The sequence below is a fragment of the Lissotriton vulgaris genome, chromosome 7, assembly GCF_964263255.1.
Source record: "Lissotriton vulgaris chromosome 7, aLisVul1.2, whole genome shotgun sequence".
Taxonomy (NCBI): domain Eukaryota; kingdom Metazoa; phylum Chordata; class Amphibia; order Caudata; family Salamandridae; genus Lissotriton; species Lissotriton vulgaris.
The window spans coordinates 198448709-198474695 of NC_141695.1; the positions used below are offsets into that span (position 1 = coordinate 198448709).

At 45.9% G+C, this 25987-nt stretch overlaps 1 long non-coding RNA gene across 1 annotated transcript in view; it reads right to left on the reverse strand.

The window, feature by feature from the left end:
* Positions 1-21677, reverse strand: part of LOC147701183 (uncharacterized) — a 109098-nt gene extending 87421 nt beyond the window's left edge. The window contains exons 1-2 of the long non-coding RNA XR_015297437.1: positions 21206-21677; positions 865-4201 (exon numbers count right to left, since the gene is read on the reverse strand). This is a non-coding gene — a long non-coding RNA (uncharacterized LOC147701183). The remainder of the gene's footprint in view (positions 1-864; positions 4202-21205) is intronic.
* Positions 21678-25987: the final 4310 nt, after the last annotated feature.

The window sequence follows — 25987 nt, forward strand, 5'->3', positions numbered from 1 at the left end:
GTCTGGTGGGGTCATTCTTACCAGGACTGATGGCGTTATTCTTACCAGGACTGGTGAGGCTTCTCTTACCAGGTCTGTTTGGGCTACTCTTACCAGGACTAGCTGGGCTACTATTACCAGGACTGGCGGGCTACTCTTACCAGGACTGGCGGGGCTACTCTTACCAGGAATGGTGAGGCTACTCTTACCAGGACTGTTGGGGCAACTCGTACCAGGTCTGGTGGGGCTACTCTTAGCAGGACTGGTGGGGTTACTCCTACCAGGACTAGTGAGGCTACTCTTACCAGGACTGGTGAGGCTGTAGTGTAGTTTCTATATCCCTTGTAGGTTCTGCGCATTGGAATAACATACACGATAGGCTTGGCATAGGACTGAGGTCTGTATGCCCTATTATGTATATTAAACTTAATTACTGTGTACCAGCTAGCTCAGAGGCCACTAGAAACTTCTTGAAGACAAGAAGGGAAGGGAATAGCTTCTGGCAACCACATAACATAAAACCCACATCCCTCAGGATCATGGAAACAATATACTACTTTTCATTCAGTCACTCATCTCAGAGAAGTACATAGAAGAAACAGTCGGGTGTGTTTACAATAAAATTTATTGCACAGTTGTTCTTCTAGTACTGGTTATATATGCTGCGACAACTGTTGAACAGTAGCAGAGAATTATGGCCAGCAGTGCAGTTAAATAAAAAGGCTTTGTATAGTTATACCATTTTGCAATAATGAAATACAGAATGCATTAAGATAAAGCCTATACTCCTATGATGCCTAACTAGATGTACCTAAGTGTACCTAGCATGTGTGTAGGTCTTTAGAGAGCCAAGAATCCCCCTAGGAGTTAGTCTAACCCCTTTACCTTAGTGGGACTTCATCCTGATCTTGAGCTGGACACCCACAGATGGGTGATGGACCTCTGCCAGCTGGAGCTGTGGCATGACGCAGGTTGCAGCGCCTCGGGCAGGGTGTCGGCCTGGAAGTCTCTGTCTCCTTTGGTTTGCTTGGGCAAAGGGAGGTATACTTATACTTGATCGGTGTCTTTGGATTGACGTATGGTGGTCAGAGGAAGATGTCTCACAGGAAGATGTGTCAGAGGAATTTCCAAGAATTTATTGTGACATAGGTTAGTCACTGTTGAACATGGAGATTACGTATTTAGGATGGAGCGTCTTCTGCGCACAGAGCACACAGTGTTCAGATAAGGGGACATCCTCTCTGTTGCTCGTTATTGTGAAATGAGGGCTAATCTAGGTCAAAGGGCCTGCCTGTTTCAGTAATACAAAGGATTTGTGCCTCTGAGACAGGGTACCTATGTAGGGCCTCAATTTCACTCATAACACCCACTCCAATCTATGGACAAGAGTTAATAACCCATGAAAAGCAAACTACGTGACTAAAATAGGCATTTGCATATAATTGGCAGGTAGTTGCATGAGAGTTTTATGATCTGAAAAAAAAATAGCAGCTGTTAAAATATGTAAAATTACTATAGACTCTGTGGTGACAGAAAAAATCTATAGTGTCATTAAAAAATATATATACCCTTTAGAGTAAGTAGTTACTTATAAAAGTTTCTGTTTATAAAATTGAAAACCTTCATGCTTTTTTCAGAAGACCATGCTTTCTTTAAAAAAGTCAATTTAGAGGGAAGGCTCCTAAGCACTCGGTGAAAGTTGAAACAATAACAGAAAAAATGTGTTTCAGGACATGTTTTGAAGAACTAGAGATAAAAAGTGCTGGTAGTCACAACATTTATCGTAGCCATTTGCTGCAGTGAACAGACCTTTTTAATACCTCGCATAGTCGTTGTGGAAGCACAGAAAGATAGTGCTGCCAGTTGCTTGTTCTGAGGCAGCCAGTGCTGAAGATTGTACCTGTGTGCCTGGAATTACTCGTACCTCACCTTCAGCCATATTCGCCGATGAGGTCCCAATCCATACCTTGGTGTTGCTAAACGAAGCACAAGGCACCCACTGGATTTGCAAGGAATGCTTTGGGTTGATGGGAATACGCTTGGGGGACAGCCAAGCATGGGACTTCAGCAGACCCTGCATGGTGGTAATTGCCACTGGCGTTTTCCTTTGGAAGAGGTACGTTGCAGTCTTTTCAGACTGTTCTTTTAAATATTAGAAACCATGAGAAGCATAGTTCCTGTTCGAGGTATTCCCAAGGTGTATCACACTGCTTGTATGTGAAAGACCAAATTTATCAAAAAGGAAAAAGGGGCAGCCTGTATTTAAAAGTGCTATTTTGCAAAAAAGAAATAAATATTTCTTTAGCTGATTTAAAATGAAAAATAAAAGGTGCTGCAAAAGCATGGTTTTCAGATTGCCTTAAGCATTGAATTTTACAAAGGAAACTTTCGTTTTTACTACTGTCAGTGTTGGGGCCTTTTTTTTTTTTTTAAAGACACAGCTTCCCTACACTGTAGGATTTCACTACCTCTGGATGTTATCTGTACATAACGTAGGTCTAGCCTATGTATACTGAGTCCCTTGGTGACGTTCAGGAATCATTTCCGTGACAGGTATTTGTGTCAAAAGGCCAAACCACCCATATTTTCCTAACTGGGTCTGTCCTGTTGTGTTGTAAATAGCATCTAATGTTGCCCCTGCTGATGTATGTATGGTGGTGTTTGGCAACGTTCCTACTGGTGTTTAAACAACCACATTTCTAGATGCATTTCAATTCTGTAGGAGTTGATAACCTTAATGAAGGTAACAGGTATAAAGCGTTGCAATATGAATAAATCTCTAACATTTCATGTTCTGAAAATGTAGCAATTATTCCCAAAACAGACAGCATATTATACACTGTATCAGTAACCCAATTTTCAGAAAATGTACTGAAGGTAATTACATCACTGAATGCATGATAAAAAGAAATGAAAATGAATGAAAGTTCAAAATACATTAATCAGAATTAAAAACTGGATGATTAAGTACGTCATTTAGAATATAAAGGTTTGTTCAGGTCGAATACATTTATAAGTCTCTTTTGCATTTGAATTGAAAATGGACGTGGCTTCAGTTTTATGTTGATCCTGTGTTGTAGAAAGTGTCCACTAAGAGTCATACTAAAAGCTAGCTCTAAGCAAAGCCAGAAACAGAAAAAGATGAACCCAGAAATACCACATAGTTCTACTCAGGGTGAAGCCAGGTCTATATCTTTTGGAAAGGAAAAGGTTCAAAAGTTCGTACTTGTATGTTTGTTGTTTGTTTTTGGGCTGGCTGTCACTTCCTGTTCACGTGGAGCCATGGAAAACGTATCACAGGTAATGAAATAGCCAGTATCTGTAAGTTCAATTGTTGAAATTGCATCGTATTTATTTGAAGTTATTTCTGCTGTTTTTGTTGAAAACCTTGAAATGTTGAAGTTAATAGTTGATGTCTTTGCTTAAAAAACGTTCAGATGTTGAAGTTATTATTTGATGTTTTTGTTGAAAAACTTTGAAGCTTTTATTATTTGATGCTGTTGTTGAAAAACTTTGAAAAATTTATTATTTGATGTTTTTGTTGAAAAACGTTGAAGCATTTATTATTTGATGTTTTTGTTGAAAAATGTTGAAGCTTTTATTAATTGATGCTTCTATTGAAAAACATTGAAGCCTTTTTTATTTGATGTTTTTGTTGAGAAAACGTAGAAGCTTTTATTAATAGATGCTTTTGTTGAAAAAACGTTGGTGTACACATTTGTTTTTGGCCAAATTGCAACTTGAGTGTAGTCTTGATTTTTATTTTTTATTTGAAAGGTTGGTTCAAGGAGAACTGGTTCCATTGCATTGTTGCATAGTCCCCCACTCCATGGATTTGATTGCTCAAACCTGATGAGCCTTTCAGTTTGAATTTCTGGAATAGTAGTGAGAGGGACGTCTACTATTGTGGAATTCACGAGGCCTACTGCTCAGTATTGGCCACATAGGTTTTGGTTGATTCTTTCATTTGAAATTAATCTGGTGTTTTTATCACGGCAGGATACGGCAAAAGTTCAGTTCTTGTTCCTTTCACTTTAAGGAGTGGCACATGTATTTCTGTATGAGGGCCCAAATTCCTTTGTGTCCGCGATCTTTTTCTCTCTCTGCCCAGATCCATGACTTTTGGATTTAGACAGGACTTGCTGTGATTACCTCGACTTCCCAGTGGCGGCCTGTTTCATTTTGACAGAATCTTTGTTTGTTTGTTTGTTTCCTTTAGTTCCTGTAAAACAGCCAAACGATCATAGATACAGAATGGTTTTCATCCGCCACTGTGCCTTCACATGTATGATCAGGTTCCCATTTTTGTAAATGAGGTGACACCTCCTAGAGAGCTTCTTGGCTGAGTGTGTATTTCCCCCTGAATCCATATAAGTGTTTGACCCCACTAATACCCCGCCTAATACCCTAGCTGTTAAGGATTGCTCTATGCCCCAGTCCTTCCTCTCCTCTACCTTAATTCCCTCAGGATGGCGTTGGAGAGGAGTACAGCAATACTACGTCCATCCCTTCCATGGCCTCTCAGTAGGCTCGAGAGCCAAGTGTGGGGCCACAGTCAGGGTGTAACGTTGATTGCTTATCTCCTGTTGTGGACTCGCAAATCTTTCTATAACAGTTTTGAGCGTCAGCCAAAGATTGAGGCCATACTTATAGGAAACTTGAGCAAGGACCCACTGCCACTAAGATATATTTTAAAGCCACCTCAAAATGTGAGGGGCCGCAGTGGTCCTTTACACGACACGATCAAGTGGACAGTCTGAGGCTGTCTAGCAATGGGACCTGCGCGGGTGTTGTGATGGTGTAGCCTGGCATTTGTTTACTGATGTTGCAGTTCAAGACAAAGCCAATAGTCTGTCTTCTGATCCCAGGCCACCAATAGCACTGTTGCAATGAAGAAATAGTAGCTATTACCCCTGAATGCGCGGAGCCCAAGCCATTGTGTGCTTTAAATGATTAATTCCTGCCTACTATCCATATTTTGAAAATACTCTATCCCCCACTCCAGGAATCTGAGCATATGGAATGTTGTTTGCATCTAATTTGTATGAGAATTTGAGTGGAAATTTTAGGCACTGCTTTGCTGCTTTTGCGTGAAGCAATTACAGCCACCATATTCTAACCGTCTATTCTCGTTGTTGGACGAGTGTGGGCAGCTATGGAAGCTGTGTGAACAGCTCCCCCATGTGGCTTCAACAGCCAATGAATTCCCTTCAACGTGCACGCCATCACGTTGATGACTCAGTGTGTTAATCACGTGAGTTTTTGGTAGGTCGTTTCTCAACTCCACTACCTGTTCCCATAATTTTGTATTTTAATTGTGCCACCTTGTTTCATCTTTAAACCCATTTTGTTCCCAATGGTGTAAATATTTATTATATCATTGCACACAGTAAAAGGAATCACACACAATGAGTGTGGGTAATTCTCGATCCGTGTTTAAAGGTGCAAGTATCAGGGCTTTAAAAGCTGCCAACCAAGCCGTGCTATTACCTAGAGGTAGTTTGTTTTGGTGCAATGAGGACGGAACTTGCCATCCAGCATCTGATCTTTAACAAAAGCGGCTGGTGGGGCAGACCCATCAGTGTAGATTTTTAAAATTCATACTGATCTAGAGGCAAGATTTCATTTGGTAGATGGTGTTCTTTTTCATATTGCAGGAATGCCTGTGTTTTTGAACTTGAATCAAGTCTGCATTCAAAGTCTGATGCAGCAGAAGAGATAGCTCTTTGTATCCATTCTGGATGTAAGGCTTTGGCATTAGGAATGCTAGCCCATATACTGGGGTGACAACAATCATGCCTCTTCCCCTTAGCCAGTGCTCTTTCTTTTGCTACAGCCTGAATGGTTGTCAGAATTTATTTATTTTTCTGTTGAATTAAAACTAATTTCAGTGTTTGTGTACAGATGAGAATCGTATGTGAATGGTACAGTTTCACCTTTATTAAAAGTTAAAATAAATGTACCCAAATTGACCCAAAATGATACTGAGTACCAAGTGGTGCTAGTTTACACGTCTGTGTATGTATTTGGAAGCAATAATATCTTCCTGGTGTGAACAAAGAATATTGGTGTGTTCTTATTTCCAGTGTTTGACTGAAAAGTCATGTTTGAAAAATGTCGTAGAAAAGTTTTACTCTCTTTGTGAAATCAAAAAATGTATGTTCTGTCAAATCTTGGAATCCCAGAACTGATTGGATGTTGTTTAATGTATTTGGAGGCTGGAGCAGCGCACATTTTTCTAAAAAGTTAGCTGCCAGGCTTTTGCCTTCACTTGAAAACTCTTATCCCAAAAATAGGACACTGAGGTGGGCAATTGCTGATTTTCTCAAAATTAAATTTGTAGCCCCCAGAGGGCAATCCCATAATAATGGTGCTTATCCTGGTCAAGTGTTTCCCCATAAGGTTGTCCGTTTAGATAAATATCACAGAATATAGGACAACACTTCTTCATCAAAGTGCTTTAGCAATTCAGTAATTCTTTCAGAAAATACCCCTGAGCTGTTCTTATACCCACGGGGGAGATGACAAAACATTGTCTCTGGGACTCTAATATTCTAAATGCTGTTAGGTACCTGTTTTCAGGTGCTAAAGTTTGACAGAAACATCCATTTGAGATAACAAATGTTGATTTGTATTTTCTCCCGCATAATGTTATTCATTAATGCGGCACTATCTGCAAGTTGGACAGCATGTGTCTTTGTGCAAGTGTTCAAGTGTCTGTAAATGAAAACCAGACTAAATGTATTATCAGGTTTTGATAAGTGATGCAAGGGTTTGTTCATTTGTGAAGTGCATTTTCAAATGATCCCCTTGGATTCAGGATGATCTATGATCTAACTGACCTGTATTTTAGCTTCTTGCTTAATAGGATATTGTCTTTGAGCATGCAGTGAAACTATTAACAGGATCACATGGTGGGTTGAGTCCTCATCCCATCCAGTGTGATTTGTATACAATGCTGGAGCCTGGGCTACTGCCCACTCCTGTGCATATTTATGTCTAAGGTGAACAGGGTACATGGTTGAAAAAATTCAGGAAAAATATACTTTCTCCCTTTGGGCGCTCCCTGACGAATGCTGGCTGCTAATCTTATTCTGCTTACAGTATGTCAAAATCAGACTATAGGTTCTTCGCAAAGAGACCTTTTACCTTCCTGTGTTCGTCCTCCTCCATGCGGAGTGTTATTTCATATAACTTTTGTGGGACGCTCACCCTTCTGTCTGGTGTTTACAGGGCGATGTAATCATTAAATTTTGCTGTCCAGAAATTCCTTCAGGTTCTGGTGAGCTATTGTTACTTCTGCTGCTCTGCTTTAGCATTGTCTGAGCCCAATCCCCGTTCAGAGGTTGAGTCCTTAGGATTCTGTGCAAGTCTAACTTTGAGACCTGCAACTTTCTTCTTTTTATTATAATTTTTTATTTTTTAAATTGAGGTGTGGCTTGTCTTCTGTTTCAGAAGAGTCCTGAGCGTGCTTGTCCCTGGACTGCTTGCGCTCATCATTGTGTGCTGACTTTCCTTCTCTCCCTTTGTTGTTTATCGGGAGGAATGTGTATCAGTATCCTGATACCTGTCAGGTTTCCAGTGCTTAATTTGTGCCGGGGCTTATGACTGTCTGCCACATGGTAGTGATGTCTGCCAATTTAGGTACAAGCACAACAACTTCTGTTCATTATTTAAATTTGCAATTAGTAGTATTTGCCTTCAAAACCATTCTTACAGCTTTGGGGGCCTGTAATATTATGAATTGTCACATTTTTAAGAGTGTGATGATTAGTAGTGTGTTGGTGTTGTCATTGGCAGTGCTGCCAGGGGCAATGGATGGTGCATGCTCTAGTGTCCTCCTGTCGAGAGCCCCGGTACTACTTTTTTATTTATTTATTTTTTTTACAAATTAAGCACTGCAGTTTTCCTAATATTATCCCTATTCCAAAGGTTATACCTCTTTGCAGAGGGCTCCTGTTGAGGAGACCTACCTTGGGACTAAGAATCTTTTCTGAAAAATGTTTTTTTTTTTTAAATTATTTTCCCACTTCTTCTTTAGAAGAAGTATGTGTCTGCTTAGAAGTGTCCTTCTCAGGACTGCCCATTAGCTGTGATTTTTAAAAGCTTCTCCGCCCAATCTGTCCCTTCACAGTTCTGCATATGCTGTTTTAATTATTTTGGGAAGTTCTTGTGGTTGGTCTATAAGACTGACCTCTCTTAGGTGTTGGCGGATCGCCACTAAAGCTGCTTCCCCTTTAATGTTAGCTAGTATTATTGTTGATAGCTGGTCATAATTACCTAGTAATTTCATACCTAAGCTCAGAGCTGGTTCAGCTCCATACTTGTTCTGTATCTGTAGTAAGACATCTGGAATTACTGCTAAGGATGGAATACCATGAGTTCTGGTATATATGGCAGCAAAGACTGTACCCCAATTGGTGCAGTCCTCTAACTGTGGTGTTATCCCTATGGGCAAGCAGAGTGTTAGCATTATATGCTTTCAAATGGTGTGGTATTTAGAAATACTGCTTCTAACTGGGTGCTTTTCTGAGCTACCCAGAAAGGAATCTGTTCACGTTTCGTGGGCAGTTTACCCATTACTGTGTGTAAGTTTTGTGGAGTGATTTTAGTAGCGGTGCTCTGTGTAGGAGCTGTATTATTTGTAGCTACTGTGGGCTGGACACCAAGTGTCCTCATGACGAGTTGCGTCTTGGCTCTAAGAGTTTTACCAACTCTTTGTGTTGTAAGAGCAGTGTATCTTGTGGCATTATATCAATGTCAGGAAGTGGTGTGTAGCCGGTTAATGTCGGCCATGTAGCTCCTGGTCTACCTAGTGGACCGAGCCTTGTTTTATTTATTTGTTGTAGGGCGCCATTAAACCAGAAATTGTAGTCCTGGTTAGTGAGCAGAATCTTAATCTCCTCAAAAGGAGTGTAGACTGCTGGGACTTTTTTATGTATGTAAGAATAAAAAGTCTGAGTTGTTGCATTTGCTGCTGGGGATGTAACCCAAGAATAGAACACATCTGTTTGATAATCTTCGTGTGCCTCTATAATAATCACTGTACCTCCTCGGTCTGTTAAACCATGTCTGAGGTGTTTTTGTGTGAGTGTATGCCTGACTTTGGGTGCAAAATGTTTTGCATTTGCTTCCTCTTCGTCGTTTGAGACCTGTGTCCCAGTGACAGAAGCAGCTGCCTCAGCAGACATTGTGTTATGAAAACAAAATGTCCTAGAAAAGGGTTTTCAGATAAGGTTTTAAAAAAAGCACAATTGTTCGGGAACTTTTTCCTTCAAGCTTGTTTAACCAACAGCCAATATATAGGAAGTTTGCCTACTCAGCTGTGGCGGAATTTTGTGCCTACCCACTCCAGACGTCTCTGGCATTTTGTGAGTAGGGGTCTCTGATAATAAGCATGACTGAATAACTCAGTTTCTACTGTTAAATAAGTGCCACTTTCACTGTTGGGCGCCATGTAGTGTAGTTCCTATATCCCTTATAGGTTCTGCGCATTGGAATAACATACACGATAGGCTTGGCATAGGACTGAGGTCTGTATGCCCCTATTATGTATATTAAACTTAATTACTGTGTACCAGCTAGCTCAGAGGCCACTAGAAACTTCTTGAAGACAAGAAGGGAATAGCTTCTGGCAACCACATAACATAAAACCCACATCCCTCAGGATCATGGAAACAATATACTACTTTTCATTCAGTCACTCATCTCAGAGAAGTACCGTCCTGAGCTCCACGAAGGCGGTCGCTCCCCCACGCTGCTCCCAGACCAGTACCTGACCTGACCTGGTATCGTAGCGCTGCTTGCACTATAATTGCTAATTGCACGAAAGCTGATCTCTGTGAACTGAAAGCATTGTCGCATTCTCGCGCTACTAAAGATTAATTGGATTGTTAGAAGCGCTGTGCCGCTAGACTGCGCATAGTTTGCTTATTGTTGTCCAGTGCTGCCTTTGCCTGATTGCCGATTTGCGCCTAATTGTGCAGATTTATCTAGCAATCTCTCTACCATTGGCTTTGCCGGTGCCCCAATATCGCCCTGATTGCCTTTTGGCTCGCTGCCATTTTGTTGTTGTTTGTTGTGCCTCCCAGCCCGGCTATCCGCCCCGCCCCCGCCTCCCAGCTGACCCTCCCTCCCACTACGAGCTTAGATCCTACCTTCCGCTTTAAGCGCTGTGACCGTCCTGAGCTCCACGAAGGCGGTCGCTCCCCCACGCTGCTCCCAGACCAGTACCTGACCTGACCTGGTATCGTAGCGCTGCTCGCACTATAATTGCTAATTGCACGAAAGCTGATCTCTGTGAACTGAAAGCATTGTCGCATTCTCGCGCTACTAAAGATTAATTGGATTGTTAGGAGCGCTGTGCCGCTAGACTGCGCATAGTTTGCTTATTGTTGTCCAGCGCTGCCTTTGCCTGATTGCCGATTTGCGCCTAATTGTGCAGATTTATCTAATGATCTCTCTACCATTGGCTTTGCCGGTGCCCCAATATCGCCCTGATTGCCTTTTGGCTCGCTGCCATTTTGTTGTTGTTTGTTATGCCTCCCAGCCCGGCTATCCGTCCCGCCCCCGCCTCCCAGCTGATCCTCCCTCCCACTACGAGCTTAGATCCTACCTTCCGCTTTAAGCGCTGTGACCGTCCTGAGCTCCACAAAGGCGGTCGCTCCCCCACGCTGCTCCCAGACCAGTACCTGACCTGACCTGGTATCGTAGCGCTGCTCGCACTATAATTGCTAATTGCACGAAAGCTGATCTCTGTGAACTGAAAGCATTGTCGCATTCTCGCGCTACTAAAGATTAATTGGATTGTTAGGAGCGCTGTGCCGCTAGACTGCGCATAGTTTGCTTATTGTTGTCCAGTGCTGCCTTTGCCTGATTGCCGATTTGCGCCTAATTGTGCAGATTTATATAGCGATCTCTCTACCATTGGCTTTGCCGGTGCCCCAATATCGCCCTGATTGCCTTTTGGCTCGCTGCCATTTTGTTGTTGTTTGTTGTGCCTCCCAGCCCGGCTATCCGCCCCGCCCCCGCCTCCCAGCTGACCCTCCCTCGCCCCTCCCCTCTACACCATCCTCATATGACAGATGCATTTGCGCGCAGCGTTCACGCGCAGCGGTCGCACCCCATGCGCGCCAAAGGTGTGCCAAAGGTAAGCCCGTCTACGCCCGTCCGCACCTGGTTCGCGCCCAGCGCCAGACTCCCTGGTCCTCGCTATACCCCCTCCACTCGCTTAACGTTTGCCGCCGCTACTCTCCTTGCCCTTAACCCCGGACGCACCCCACAATGCTGCGTAGCTACCCCAGGACACACCCACGGACCATTCGCCTGCCACCCCTGCAAATTCACCAGCATCAAAACCCACACCAAACCCCCCTCCAAAAACATCTCCAACTTTAACCAACTGAAGTGCATCCTGCTGAACACCAGCTCGGTCCACAAGCACGCCACTGAACTCTGGGACCTTCTCGACACTACATCACCGGACGTCGCCTTCCTTACAGTAACCTGGATGAACGCCTCATCAGCGCCCGACATCGTCATTGCCATCCCGGACGCTTACAAGATCATCCGAAAAGACCACACCAACCAAACAGGAGGAGGCATCGCCATCGTCCACAAGAACACCATCCAAATCACGACCAGCTCCGACGACAACCTCGCGATCGCCGAACACCTTCACTTCCAGATCCACACCGACCCCAGGACCACACTCAGAGGCACCCTCATCTACAGACCACCAGGAACCCGCACACAATTCAACGAAGACATCACTGACTTCATCAGGCCACATGCCCTCACCTCCGAGAACTACATTCTACTGGGAGACCTCAACTTCCACCTGGAAAAAATTAACGATAGCAACACCACCACCCTCCTGGACAACCTGGCCAATCTCGGACTCAAACAACTTGTTGACACCCCCACCCACTTAGCTGGACACACGCTCGACCCTATCTTCACCTCCAGCAAACGCATCTCCTTCGATCACACCACAACTCTCCATTGGATGGACCACAGCTGCGTTCACTTCAGCTACAAAAAGACCACGATCCACGCCCCACCACAACCCTTTCCTCGAAGAAACTGGAACAAAATCACCACCGACCAACTCTTCACATCGCTTAACCAAAACCCCCCCACCATACCATCGGACCCAAACCAAGCTGCCACCAATCTCACACAATGGATCACCCACAGCGCTGACGAACTAGCGCCCTTGAAAAACCACCAGATCAAACAAGGCAACAAAAAGGCCCCCTGGTTCAACGATGACCTTAAGAAATCCAAGTAGTTATGTCGTACCCTCGAGAAAACCAAACCACTAACAACCTCACCACCTTCAAGGACGCTACTCGCAAACACCACCAATTGATCCGATCCACCAAAAAATCAGCATTCAAGGATCGACTCGACAACAACACCCACAACAGCAAGGAACTATTCAACATCGTCAAAGAATTTACCAACCCCACCGCCGGCACCAACGACATCACTCCCTCCCAAGACCTCTGCGACTCTCTATCCTCTTTCTTCCACAACAAAATCGCTGACATTCAATCAATCAAAAATACTTTATTCGGTAGTTCATTTGATAAGAACACCATAAAAGTTCATAAAATACAGTTCGCAAAATTGATCATGTATTACAATCACAATTTTAAAATGCTAAAACAGTTTAAAAAGGAATTAGTTTAAAAAAAAAAAAAAAAGATAAGATATATCATACAATTTATCATTCATCTGAGAACCTGGTAATTTGTGCGCCTTCTTTATAACGCTCCTAGTCAAAACAATTCATAGGTTGCGACGATGTTGAATACAAAATTTAAGAAAACGTACAATTGCTTTGGCATATTTTTCATTTTCTAAATATTGTAGTGCCAAGAATGCAGGACGGCATTGGCGAAGCCCCCAAAGTTTTAAGATGGGGAGTAACCAGCGTCTACGGGGTTCTACAAAGAATTTACAAAATAGGATAGTATGTATAGTTGATTGTGTAGATACCAAATCACACGGACAACATGACCGTGTGGACGCCCAGTCATTTTGGATTGGGAAGGAAACTAGCAAATGAAACATGTCAAACCTTAAGCGAGTTAACAGCATTTTTTCATATTGGGTTAAACAAAAAGACAAATAAGGTTCTGATTCAAAGACAGTCTGCACTAGTATGGCTTTTTGTACCGATTGTTTATGGATCTCAGTTACTAGGCGTAGCTGCCTCAGATGTGCAAGACATTCTTTTTTAGATCCGCCTTAGAAATTTCATTTATCCTGGAAGGATAGTCAAAGTATTTCTTATAGCCCAAGTCCTCAAGTGTTGCTTTAACATAGGCTAGCCATTTGATTTTTTTACACTGATCAAGGCTCAGAGTGTCTTCAATAATGGATCTCGTTAAATGGCATTGATCTGTGACCCATATTCTACGCCACAGCATTATTGGCTGTAGTTTTATGATGTCTGTTATATATTCTAATCCCAATTCTGTGTGACATGCATATGTAGAGCTGTTCCTTGGGACCGCAAGTAAATATCGTAAAAAGGAATTCTCAATCTTTTGAATGGCATCCACATTTACACATCCCCATAATCCCGCCCCATATATTGCCGTAGATATGCATTTTGCGGTATATATTTTTATCATTTCTTGTATTGGACGTTGGCCCAGCTTTTGTGAGAATGCTTTTAATGAGACAGTTTCCCTCAGAAAGGCGAGTTTCCTGGCATTAACCGCTGGGTTCCACTTGAATTTCTCATCTATTACTACCCCCAGGTATGGGTAGGTTGTTGTTCTATCTAGTGGTTCACCTTTTACAAACAGCCTTCGGTGCTTCCTGATCCCCTTCCCGGCCTGCATGGTGTAGGTTTTCTTAGCATTTAATTTCAGGTTCAGAGTGGCCATGAACGCACAGTATCTGTCTAATGCACATTGGAGCTCGTTTGGGGTTCTTGCTAAAATGACAGCATCGTCGGCATATAGTAATGCAGGTATTTGCCGACGAGCTATTGTAGGTAAATCTTTACTGCCTTGGAGCATCGCTGCCTCCAATCCGTTAGTGTAGACAGTGAATAGAAAGGGGGCCAGCACACAGCCCTGTCTGACCCCCTTTTCCACCCTGAAGCTTCCAGTAAGTTCCCCCTTAATCCCAAATCTTACCCTACCTGTGGTTCCTGTATACATTTCACGGAGGAAATCGACAATCGCGGGGTCAACGCCCATTTTCAGCACTATGTTCCATAATGCTGAGTGCGCGACACAGTCAAACGCCGCTGATAAGTCGACGTAGACCATGTAAAGTGTAGACCCCTTGGCCTCCATGTATTTACCCGCTAGGAGGGAAAGATTTAGTGCTTGGTCCACTGTTCCTAGGCCTTCACGAAAGCCATATTGTATATCTGATATTACTCCTTGGTCTGTTGCCCACTCCTGAAGTCGATTGAGAAGGATCCGCCCTGCCATCTTCCCAAGCGAGTCCAAAAGGGAGATAGGCCTATAACAGGACGGAGTATTTCGGTCCCCTTTCTTATAGATCGGGACCAATATTGATGTCTTCCAAGAATCTAATAGCCCTACCTTTAGTGTTGCATTTAAAACATTGGTCAGTATGGGGGACCAGAGATCTGGTAGATGTTTAAAAACATCAGCTGGAACCCCATCTGGGCCAGGGGCTTTGCCAATTTTTGAGTTTTTTAATGCCAGTTGGACCTCCTCGTGGGAAAATTGTAAGTTTATTGGATATATAACCTGTGTTAGAGGGACTGGATGGTCAATATCTACCGAGGTATCTTTACTGAAAACTTTTGAAAAGTAAGTCACCCATTCATCTTCGCTTATAGCGACGTCGATGGAGGGTGTTACATTTTTATTGGTTAGAAACGGCGACCTTATTATGTGCCAGAACATTACATTATTCTTCGACTCTGTGCTTTTGCTGAGGCGATTCCATAAATCGGCTTTTAGTTCTTGTTTTCTTAACCTGATTGCGACAGCATACTCTTTCCTTAGTCTGCCAATCTCAGCTCTGTTCCTCTTGTCCTTGTTCAAGGCCTCTTTTAGTTTTGTGTGTGCCTTTGTGCATGCCGAATTAAACCAGCTGTTATTTTGGTTAGTTTCTGACTTTTGCTTACAAGTCCTAGTTAGCTCTTTATGTATATTTTTTAGGACGGCATTAAAACTGTCAATGACCTCCTTTGGTTGTAAATTATGGTCAAGACAGTTCATAATTTCGGGACTACAATTCTTAACTATTTTATTAGTTGTGGCTTCCTTATCAATTTTCCCCCATTTTAGTGTATAGCCGTTCAGTGAACCAACTGCAAGTTCTTGTTGGGCTAAAACGGCCATAATGTTAGTGGGTTTATGTGATCTATTTTCCACTAGGGATGCGACTATTGGAAAATGGTCACTCAATGGGTTTTTTGCTATTTCAAACAGATCGATATCTATCCCATTCATTCAGGGGAGATATTAGTATGTAATCTATCAGACTTGTTAGACCTCTTCCATTGGACGTTGGGAGAAAGGGAGCAGGAGGAATTTTTTTTTCATTTAGGAAGCCTAGCTGTAGTTCAGCCATAACCTCGTTCATTTTCTCGCCTTCGACGGAATGTGTAAAATGGGTTATGCCGATGTCCTCCTCATCGGTAATGCCACATTTGGTGTTATTACTGTTCCTACATAAATGAAGATTAAAGTCTCCCTCCCAAATTATTGTGCATGAATTTTTTGCATATTGTATGGTTTGTTCTTGCAGAGTTGTTGCAATCTCAGTGAGGGTAATTAGCAAATTAGTTTGCGACAGGTTATTGTAGAAATTTACTAATATGTACACTTCTTGTTTTCTCCTTTTTAAAACTATAAGTTGGAAGTTATCTTTTATTATTAGGGGTACAATGTCCTCCATTTGTATGGTGTTTAAAATGTAGGTGGTGAGGCCACCACTGTTTCTGCCCGAGGGAGATTTCCTTGCAGGGGACCAAAATGTTTTAAAGCCCACTATATGTATAGGCGTAATTGCCCAAGTCTCCTGGAGGCAGATAATAGCACTTGAGTTAAGTTGAATCAGAAAGTTGGGATTGGTATGTTTGTGTACTAAGCCAGCAATATTCCAAAAGGTGAAATGTAATTTTGACCTAATATGAGTTGGATCTATAACAGTAACTAAGTTGTCTACATAACCTAGTGCGCCAGAACTAGTAGGAGGAGATAATACACTCAAAGCGTCCTCTTTTTCTGAATGCCCCAGTGAGATTGACATAGGTATTCCCCCGGGTTGTGAATTCTCCCCTAATTCTACGGAGGATACATCTTTCCAGTTGACTGTAGGGGTAGCGAGTCAGTCATTACTGTCTAAACCAGAGAATACATTGTATCTGTTGTAAATAGGAATATTATAAGAGGTAGTTGGCAGCTGGGCAGGTTGGTTCCAACGATTATCCCTATAATCCTGGTATAAAGTAGTAGAAAGATAGGGATGAACTGATGGAGGCACACAATTTTGGCTCCAGTGCCATTGTACTGTTTCTGTGGGGTAAAGAAATTTGGGATTTTGTTGGAAGGAGGGAATCTTCATTTCTGACAGAAAATGCCTTTCATAGGGAAGATTCGTAGGGTTAGACAGTGTACTTGAACTTGATGGAAGCAGGTGCCTATAAAAGTAACCCAGGGGAAGTAAGGTAGTATTGAATTCCCATGTAGAGGGTGGGGGGGCATTGGCAAGAGTCTTTTCTGCCCATTGAGGGTTTCTGAAATTGAGTGTTACACAGTCGCCCTCAATTTTTTTTCGCAAGGGGCCTATCCATCCCACTCTCTGTACATGGGTAATTTCCCCCGCACATTCCGTTGGAAAGTTACAGTTTAATGAAAGCCAATAAAGGATTTTATTTTTTAATGATAGGACAGTTTCTGACTGCTCTTGCTTAAGTCTAGGCACATTAACTAACACAAGTACAACGGCTCCACATTCTGGTGGTAAGGTGATCCGTGGAGGAATTTGCTTAGCTTTGTAAGGAATTTCAGAGGGGGTCTTAGGATGGAATGTTGTTGCCGTCGTGTTACTAAATTGGGTGGAAATTTGCGGCACATGTTGCGAGCCCGTTTGAGGTTTTCTTAAGTGAACGCTACTAGTCGTTGGAGGAGGACTCGTAGCTGGTGCCAGGTGGGTTGCTGGTGTCGATTTGTTAGGTATTATCTTTTGTTTTGTCCCAGCGGCTCCACCAGATATGGCTTTTGGTTGGGGCAGCGCTGTATTGCTTTCATTGGGTTTAGCTTTTTGTTCTCCAGCCACATTAAGGAGAGGGGGAGGGTGAGAGTTTTTGTTTAGGGATACAATTTCTTCGATTCTCTTCTCTAGTCGAGCGAGCCTGGTTCGACTGGCGATATATATATGCTCAGAAGATCCCCGATTCGCTCGATCAGGTGATTACAGTCTGTATTATTATCAGACCTATCTCTGGATGCGTGGCTGTTATTTGTATTGAGAGACTCATGTTGTTGGTGTACATCAGCCAACGTGGCTTTACCTTTTTGCCCTCTCGGGCGGTTACGTTTCTTACGATTCGATAACAGGGGTTGCATGGTAGATATAGCTGTTTTTGGAATTGCCCCCCCCTGTGTGTCCCCCAAAACATTCTCGTTGGTATCCTCAACTAGTTCAGGAGTTAAGGCCACATCGAGAAGGGGAGATCTTTCTAGATCGCTGTCCAGCTCACAGTTGGTGCTTGTGTCCGATACTGATAGGTTTACCTCATTCAGCAAGGTATGAGGAACGGCTATAATGTCATTTCTGTCTTCCGTTCTCGGTGTACCGATGTTACCTGGGGTTCTGGCTGATTTAATACTTCCTAATGAAGAGCGTTTTGCAAAATCCAAGTCCCGAGATACCCTTCGTTGCAATAATGAGATGCTAAGATCAATGGCATCTGTAGTGCGTGTGATGAAGCTGTCTATTGGACCTATCAATGCAGCCGCTCCGGCAGCAGTCTTACTCTTACTCCTGCTGCCCCTGGTAGACATGCTATTAAAGATTGTATGCTTGTTTGTGGCAGGTGGCAGGAGATCTTTGTTGGCAGCTTTATAGTACAAAAGTCAATGTATGTAGCAAGACCCCCATAAAATACCAATGAGAAACAAGCCAAAGAAATCCTACTTGTTGTGAGGGCGTGGGGGTTAGAGGGAGGGTCCGTCCTGTCCTTGGTCGTCCATGGACGCCACAGGCGGTCCCGCCCTTGTCCCGGGCTTCTCCGGGCGCTCTCCCGCGCGCTCCCGCACAGCGGGACAATTCCAATATGTTTATAGTAGTTGAGAATAGGGGAGGAGCCTGCAGGGAGAGCTGCCCAGGTGTGTGCGATGAGGGCGGGCGGGCGTGCGCTCCTGGGACTGATAGTCCTGCGCCTCCGCTCCGCTTGCTCGCAGCCCTACAAGTTCAGTTTCCCCTTCACTGGCAGATTGTTTTGAGGAAAGTGCCCGCGCGACGCGGGACCCGCGAAGCGGGTACCGCGAGTTGCTGGATGAAGGCGGTGTGAAGAAAGGAACAGATTCAGCTTCTGCTCGAAGGCTGCTGCCAAAGATTCAATCCACAGGTATCCACAGAGTATCCCGGCAAAGATCCGATTGAGCTGCCTTTTCAGGAGACCAAGGGGGAGGAGCCTGCAGGGAGAGCTGCCCAGGTGTGTGCGATGAGGGCGGGCGGCGTGCGCTCCTGGGACTGGTAGTCCCAGGAGCGCACGCTCCGCTTGCTCGCAGCCCTACAAGTTCAGTTTCCCCTTCTCTGGCAGATTGTTTTGAGGAAAGTGCCCACGCGGGACCCGCGAAGCGAGTACCGCGAGTTGCTGGATGAAGGCGGTGTGAAGAAAGGAACAGATTCAGCTGCTGCTCGAAGGCTGCTGCCAAAGATTCAATCCACAGGTATCCACAGAGTACCCCCGCTGACATTCATAACAGCTTTGATAACCTGTCCGAAGAACAACCCACTCCACCCACCTCTGAACCCAAACAACACTCTCACAACCTCTTCACCTGGAACCCAATCACGACTGAAGACACCATCCGTCTGATGAACTCTATCCACTCAGGATCACCAACCGACCCATGTCCCCACCACATTTTCAACAAAGCAGACTCCATTATCGCACCCCATCTCCGTGACGTCATCAACTACTCATTCAACTCCGCTACCTTCCGGGAAAGCTGGAAACATGCCGAACTCAGCGCCCTTCTGAAAAAACCCACAGCGGACCCCTCTGAACTTAAGAACTACCGCCCCATCTCACTCCTCCCCTTCCCGGCCAAAGTCATCGAGAAAGCCGTCAATAGTCAGCTCGCCGCCTTCAATGAATCCAACAACTCACTTGACCCCTCACAGTCCGGCTTCCGAGCCAAACACAGCACCGAAACCACCCTCATCGCCGCTACTGACGACATCCGAACGCTACTGGACAACGGAGAGACAGTTGCCCTCATCCTACTTGACCTCTCCGCCGCCTTCGACACAGTCTGTCATAACACCCTCATACAACGCCTCAGCAACATCGGAATACAAGGAAAAGCGTTGGACTGGATCATCTCGTTCCTCGCCGGAAGAACCCAGAGAGTCCGCCTCCCCCCTTTCAAATCTGAGGCCACCAAAGTCATCTGCGGCGTACCACATGGATCATCACTCAGTCCCACCCTCTTCAACGTGTACATGAGTCCCCTCGCATCCATCGCGAGACAACACAACCTCAACATCATCTCCTACGCCGACGACACCCAGCTAATTCTCTCCCTCACCAAAGACCCTAACACCGCCAAAACCAACCTACACGAGGGAATGAAAGAAGTAGCCGAATGGATGAAGAACAGCCGTCTAAAACTAAACTCGGACAAAACAGAAGTCCTCATCTTAGGATCATCCCCCTCTGCATGGGACAACACATGGTGGCCTCCAGCTCTGGGCACAGCTCCCATACCTACAGATCACGCTCGTAACCTGGGCTTCATCCTAGACTCCTCCCTCTCGATGACCAAACAAGTCAACGCCGTCTCATCAACCAAACAAGTCAACATCCTACGCATGCTCAAAAAAATCTTCCGCTGGATCCCCACCGAAACAAAAAAGACAGTCACCCACGCACTAGTCACTAGCCGACTAGATTATGGAAACACCCTTTACGCCGGAACCACTGCCAAACTACAGAAAAAACTCCAACGTATCCAAAACGCCTCAGCCAGACTCATACTGGACATCCCCCGACAAGCTCACATTTCCGGCCACCTGAAAAATCTCCACTGGCTTCCCATCAACAAAAGAATTACGTTCCGTCTCCTCACCCACGCACACAAGGCCCTCTACGACATAGGACCCGAATGCCTCAACAAACTAATGTCCTTCTACACACCCACCCGCCAACTACGTTCATCCAATCAAGCACTCGCCGCAATTCCGCGCATCAATAGATCCATCATGGGAGGAAGATCTTTCTCCTACTTAGTGGCCAAAACCTGGAACTCTCTCCCCACTCACCTTCCGCCTCACACAGAACCACCTCTCCTTCAGAAAGCAGCTAAAAACCTGGCTATTCGATAAGTAACGCTCCCACCCTCCCCCAAGCGCCTTGAGACCCTCTGGGTTCTGCCAAGCCCGTTCCCTTGGCTGTGGTTTTGCTAGATAGTAGGTAGGGACAGTGGGAATCTCGTTCATCCATTCATGCGCGTCACTAATTAGATGACGAGGCATTTGGCTATTTTGTACCACCTTGCGGTGGCTCTTTCTGGATTATTGATAATGCTGTCCATCAGCGTCTTCCGCTTCCAACATCACAGAGTCATAGTTACTCCCGCCGTTTACCCGCGCTTCATTGAATTTTATTCAGTTTGACATTCAGAGCACTGGGCAGACTGCGCTATACAAATCACTGAACTTGAACTTGAACTATAGAAGAAACAGTTGGGTGTGTTTACAATAAAATTTATTGCACAGTTGTTCTTCTAGTACTGGTTATATATGCTGCGACAACTGTTGGACAGCAGCAGAGAATTATGTCCAGCAGTGCAGTTAAATAAAAAGGCTTTGTATAGTTATACCATTTTGCAATAGTAATGAACAAATATATGAAATACAGAATGCATTAAGATAAAGCCTATACTCCTATGATGCCTAACTAGATGTACCTAAGTGTACCTAGCATGTGTGTAGGTCTTTAGAGAGCCAAGAATCCCCCTAGGAGTTAGTCTAACCCCTTTACCTTAGTGGGACTTCATCCTGATCTTGAGCTGGACACCCACAGATGGGTGATGGACCTCTGCCATCTTGAGCTGTGGCATGACGCAGGTTGCAGCGCCTCGGGCAGAGTGTCGGCCTGGAAGTCTCTGTCTCCTCTGGTTTGCTTGGGCAAAGGGAGGTATACTTATTCTTGATCGGTGTCTTTGGATTGACGTATGGTGGTCAGAGGAAGATGTCTCACAGGAAGATGTGCCAGAGGAAGTTCCAAGAATTTATTGTGACATAGGTTAGTCACTGTTGGACATGGAGATTACGTATTTAGGATGGAGCGTCTTCTGCGCACAGAGAACACAGTGTTCAGATAAGGGGACATCCTCTCTGTTGCTCATTATTGTGAAATGAGGGCTAATCTAGGTCAAAGGGCCTGCCTGTTTCAGTAACACATAGGATTTGTGCCTCTGAGACAGGGTACCTATGTAGGGCCTCAATTTCACTCATAACAAGGCTACTCTTACCAAGAGTGTTAGGGCTACTCTTACCAGGACTGTTGGAGCTACTCTTACCAGGACTGGCGGGGCTACTCTTACCAGGACTGGCGGGGCTACTCTTACCGCGACTGGCAGGGCTACTATTGCAGGGACTGGTGGGGCTACTCTTATCAGGACTGGCAGGGCTACTCTTACCAGGACTGGCGGGGCTACTCTGACCAGGACTGGCGGGGCTACTCTTACAAGGACTGGTGAGGCTACTCTTAAAAGGAGTGGTGACGCTCCTCCTACCAGGATTGGTGGGGCTACTCTAACAAGGACTAATGAGGCAACTCTTACCAGGACTGGTGGGGCTACTCTTACCAGGACTGATGGGGTTACTTTTACGAGGACTGGTGAGGCTACTCCTACCAGGACTGGTGAGTCTACTCTTACCAGGACTGTTGGGGCTACTCTTACCAGGATTGGTGGGTCTACTCTAACAAGGACTGATGAGGCAACACGTACCAAGATAGGTGGGGCTACTCTTAGCAGGGATGGTGGGGTTACTCCTACCAGGACTGATGGGGCTACTCTTACCAGGACTGTTGGGGCTACTCTAACCAGGACTGATGAGGGTTACTCCTACCAGGAGTGGTGAGGCTACTCTTACCAGGACTGGTGGGGTTACTCCTACCAGGACTGGTGAGGCTACTCTTACCAGGACTGGTGAGGCTACTCTTACCAGGACTGGCGGGGCTACTCTTACCACGACTGGCGGAGCTACTCTTGCAAGGACTGGTGGGGCTACTCTTACCAGGACTGGCAGGGCTACTCTTACCAGGACTGGCGGGGCTACTCTAACCAGGACTGACGGGGCTACTCTTACAAGGACTGTTGAGGCTACTCTTACCAGGACTGGTTGGGTTACTCTTACCAGGACAGGTGAGGCTACTCTTACCAGGACTGGTGAGGCTACTCTTACAAGGGCTGGTGGGGTTACTCTTACCAGGACTGGTGAGGCTACTCTTACAAGGACTGGTGAGGCTACTCTTACCCGGACTGGTTGGGTTACTCTTACCAGGACTGGTGGCGTTACTCTACCGGGACTGGTGAGGCTACTCTTACAAGGACTGGTGAGGCTACTCTTACCAGGACTATTGGGGCTACTCTTACCAGGACTGGCGTGGCTACTCTTACCAGGACTGGCGGGGCTACTCTTACCAGGACTGGCGGGGCTACTCTTAACACGACTGGTGGGGCTACTCTTGCAAGGACTGGTGAGGCTACTCTTACCAGGACTGGTTGGGTAACTCTTACAAGGACTGGTGAGGCTACTCTTACAAGGAGTGGTAAGTCTACTCTTACCAGGATTGGTGGAGCTACTCTAACAAGGACTGATGAGGCTACTCTTACCAGGACTGGTGGGGCTGCTCTTACCAGGACTGATGGGGTTACTTTTACCAGGACTGGTGAGGCTACTCTTACCCGGACTGGTGAGTCTACTCTTACCAGGACTGTTGGGGCTACTCTTACAAGGATTGGTGGGCCTACTCTAACAAGGACTGATGAGGTTACTCGTACCAAGACAGGTGGGGCTACTCTTAGCAGGACTGGTGGGGTTACTCCTACCAGGACTGGTGAGGCTACTCTTACCAGGACTGGTGGGGCTACTCTTACCAGGACTGGTGAGGCTACTCTTACCAGGACTGGCGGGGCTACTCTTACCACGACTGGCGGAGCTAATCTTGCAAGGACTGGTGGGGCTACTCTTACCAGGACTGGCACGGCTACTCTTACCAGGACTGGCGGGGCTACTCTAACCAGGACTGGCGGGGCTACTCTAACAAGGACTGGTGAGGCTACTCTTACCAGGACTGGCGGGGTTACTCTTATCAGGACTGGTGGGGCTACTCTTACCAGGACTGGCAGGGCTACTCTTGAATGGACTGGCGAGGCTACTCTTACCAGGACTGTTGGGGCTACTCTTACCAGGACTGGTGAGGCTACTCTTACAAGGACTGGTGAGGCTACTCTTACCAGGATTGGTGGGTCTACTCTAACAAGGACTGGTGAGGCTACTGTTACCAGGACTGGTGGAGCTAGTCTTACCAAGAATGGTGGGGTTACTCTTACCAGGACTGGTGGGGCTACTCTTACAAGGACTGTTGGAGCAACTCTTACCAGGATTGGTGGGGCTACTCCAACAAGGACTGATGAGGCTAGTCGTACCAAGATAGGTGGGGCTACTCTTAGCAGTACTGGCAGGGCTACTCTTACCAGGACTGGCGGGGCTACTCTTATCAGGACTGGCAGGGCTACTCTTACCAGGATTGGCGGGGCTACTCTAACCAGGACTGGCAGGGCTACTCTTACAAGGACTGGTGAGGCTACTCTTACCAGGACTGGTTGGGTTACTCTTACAAGGACTGGTGAGGCTACTCTTACAAGGAGTGGTGAGGCTACTATTACAAGGATTGGTGGGGCAACTCTAACAAGGATCGATGAGGTTACTCTTACCAGGACTGGTGGGGCTACTCTTACCAGGACTGATGGGGTTACTTTTACCAGGACTGGTGAGGCTACTCTTACCTGGACTGGTGAGTCTAATCTTACCAGGACTGTTGGGGCTACTCTTACCAGGATTGGCGGGTCTACTCTAACAAGGAGTGATGAGGCTACTCGTACCAAGACAGGTGGGGCTACTCTTAGTAGGACTGGTGGCGTTACTCCTACTGGTGAGGCTACTCTTACCAGGACTGGTGGGGCTACTCTTACCAGGACTGGTGAGGCTACTCTTACCAGGACTGGTGGGGTACTCTTGCAAGGACTGGCAGGGCTACTCTTACCAGGACTGGCAAGGCTACTCTTACCAGGACAGGTGGGGCTACTCTTACCAGAACTGGTTGGGCTCTTCTTGCCAGGATTGGTGAGGCTACTCTTACCAAGATTGGTGGGGTTATTCTAACAACGACTGATAAGGCTACTCTTACCAGGACTGGTGGGGCTACTCTTACCAGGACTGGTGGGGCTACTCTTACAAGGACTGGTGAGGCTACTCTTACCAGGACTGTTGGGGCTACTCTTACCAGGACTGGCGGGGCTACTCTTACCACGACTGGCGGGGCTACTCTTGGAAGGACCGGCGTGGTTACTCTTACCAGGACTGGTGGGGCTACTCTTACCAGGACTGGCAGGGCTACTCTTGAATGGACTGGCGGGGCTACTCTTACCAGGACTGGCGAGGCTACTCTTACCAGGACTGTTGGGGCTACTCTTACCAGGACTGGTGAGGCAACTCTTACAAGGACTGGTGAGGCTACTCTTACCAGGATTGGTGGGTCTACTCTAACTAGGACTGATGAGGCTACTGTTACCAGGACTGGTGGAGCTAGTCTTACCAAGACTGGTGGGGTTACTCTTACCAGGACTGGTGGGGCTACTCTTACAAGGACTGTTGGAGCAACTCTTATCAGGATTGGTGGGGCTACTCTAACAAGGACTGATTAGGCTACTCGTACCAAGATAGGTGGGGCTACTCTTAGCAGGACTGGTGGGGTTACTCCTACCAGGACTGGTAAGGCTACTCTTACCAGGACTGGTGGGGCTACTCTTGTCAGGACTGGCAGGGCTACTCTTACCAGGACTGTCGGGGCTACTCTTACAAGGACTGGTGAGGCTACTCTTACCAGGACTGGTTGGGTTACTCTTACACGGACTGGTGAGGCTACTCTTACAAGGAGTGGTGAGGCTACTCTTACAAGGATTGGTGGGGCTACTCTAACAAGGACTGATGAGGCTACTCTTACCAGGACTGGTGGGGCTACTCTTACCAGGACTGATGGGGTTACTTTTACCAGGACTGGTGAGGCTACTTTTACCAGTACTGGTGAGTCTACTCTTACCAGGACTGTTGGGGCTACTCTTACCAGGATTGGTGGGTCTACTCTAACAAGGACTGATGAGGCTACTCGTACCAAGACAGGCGGGGCTACTCTTAGCAGGACTGGTGGGGTTACTCCTACCAGGACTGGTGAGGCTACTCTTACCAGGACCGGTGAGGCTACTCTTACTAGGACTGTTGGGGCTACTCTAACCAGGACTGATGAGGGTTACTCTTACCAGGACTGGTGAGGCTACTCTTACCAGGACTGGTGGGGTTACTCCTACCAGGACTGGTGAGGCTACTCTTACCAGGACTGGTGAGGCTACTCTTACCAGGACTGGCGGAGTTACTCTTACCACGACTGGCGGAGCTACTCTTGCAAGGACTGGTGGGGCTACTCCTACCAGGACTGGCAGGGCTACTCTTACCAGGACTGGCAGAGCTACTCTAA